This window comes from Archocentrus centrarchus, chromosome 8 (assembly GCF_007364275.1).
Source record: "Archocentrus centrarchus isolate MPI-CPG fArcCen1 chromosome 8, fArcCen1, whole genome shotgun sequence".
Classification (NCBI taxonomy): Eukaryota; Metazoa; Chordata; class Actinopteri; order Cichliformes; family Cichlidae; genus Archocentrus; species Archocentrus centrarchus.
This window is the reverse complement of record NC_044353.1, coordinates 6,080,867-6,082,968: the sequence shown is the minus strand read 5'-3', so window position 1 is coordinate 6,082,968 and position 2,102 is coordinate 6,080,867.

The following is a 2,102-nucleotide window of genomic DNA, read 5'->3' as shown; positions in this document are numbered from 1 at the left end:
CCCAGTATGTAGATTAGGCTGATAAAATATGAAGTTGATCCCATCCAAATCCTAGGACTAGTTAGAAAAAGTATGGAGGCAGGAAATCGCTAAAATTGCCCATTTAATCCAAAATCACGGACTTCTTATTGGGTTTAGGGCATCAGACCCAGGGGACTTTTTTGTGCATCTTGACATATTACATATGTGTACCAAATTTCATACATGTACATGAAACACAGCAGTGGGAATTCAACTAAAGGTGGCACTGTAGAGCCATTTCGAAAGGGCCGTGCCTGAAACCATTAAATTACTTACATTTTCACCAGATCTGACATGTGTGCAAAATTTCATGAGTTTGAGCATATTTAGGCCCTCAAAAAAGCAATTTATTTGCCTGAATATACAAAAATCAGATAAAATAGGGGCCTTTGCATATTTTGTGCTCAGGCCCTAAATATGTGGATGTGGAGGAGAGTGAGGCACATGTAGCAGTGCAGATGCAAAGAGCATTGGCAGTGAAGGTGGATCTGTTTAAATATCTAGGGTCAACCATCCAAAGCAACTGACAGTGCACAAGAGAGGTGAAGAAGAGGGTGCAGGCAGGGTGGAGTGGGTAGAGACGAGTGTCAGGGTGATTTGTGACTGAAGAACAGCAGCAAGAGTGAAAGGGAAGGTTTACAAGATGGTAGTGAGACCTGTTATGATGTTTGGGTTGAAGATGGTGGCACTGACAGGAAGACAGGAGGCAGAGCTGAAGATGCTCAGATTTTTACTGGGAGTGACCAGGATGGACAAAGTTAGAAAGGCAAGGCTGAGGTGGTTTGGACATGTGCAGAGCAGAGATAGGGAACAGAGGATTTTGGATATGGAGGAGGAGAAGAAGGAGGTGGAGGAGAAAGAGAGACATTAACAGAGAAGGATTTTTGGATATTGTTCTCAGCTGCTTTAACTTTACTGGATTCAGAAGGTTATATTGTTGCTAAGGCAACCCATTTATTTACACTGTAGATTGTTCTTTTATTGATGTTTGATCACTTTTAAATTTTCAGCAGCACTGTGCAGGCTGGTTTTGGCCTTCATGGAGACGTGTGACGCAGTCACTGTAGCTAAGCTGTAACTTCGCAGTAGCTCAGGGGTGTATTCTGTGCACATGACACACTGTTCAGCCTTTCTGTGGAGATCACCAAGCCATAGTTTTCAAAATGTCAATATTGGGGACATAATTATGTAATTCTCACACTTGGGGTCTTTTGATTGGAGCCTCTTGAATTTCTACCGATGAAAATTAAGAGTAATTTTCACCCCATCTGCTTTTCAATTTCTACTTTTATTATTATGTTTTTGTACTGAATTTTAATGGTTTGGCATAGCTGTACACATGCAGGGCTGGACTGGTAATCGGGCGTACCAGGCATTTGCCCGGTGGGCTGACAGTCCTCAGGGGCCGATGCTGTTGGATTTTTTTTTTCTTCCCTTTTTTTTTCCTAAGAGACCGGCCCACAATTTAGAGGGGGCGGCCCATTGGCCTATTATTGGGATAACAGGCTTCCTTTGTCCCGTTCCACCCCCCGGGTCCGTGATGAAAGAAAGTAAGGTCAGACTTTCAGTTTCATTCTTAAAATTTATTAATCACCACACATAATACATAAGGGCCAAAAATAATGCAGAATTAAACAAGCATGCTTGGAGATTGCAATTTAATATTCCCTTACCGCGTTTACACTTTCCTCATCCCAAAATGAACGCTGACTGCAATCTGTCTGTCTGTTCGCGCATCCCTTTTTTATGCCCCTGGGACATGCCCTAATACCTTATAAGGAATTGTTTTTCCCTCAGGGCCAACTCTCCTCTTTCAGTTATGCGACCCCCACTCCTCTCCTGCCTGCTGTAAGCAGTGGGAGAAATACTCCCCCTCAGACTTCTTAACCTTCTTTCCCTGATCAGAATACTGCACCCCCACAATGAGCTTACATTTCATAAATCTGCAATAATCAATTCCCTCACCATCTTCAATATAGACAGTGGATGGAACCAATCAGGATATAGGATGAAAGTGGCCCCACCCTTTCTCTGCATGGTGCCCTGTAACTCCTGCTAGTTCTTTCAGTGTTGAGTGCGTG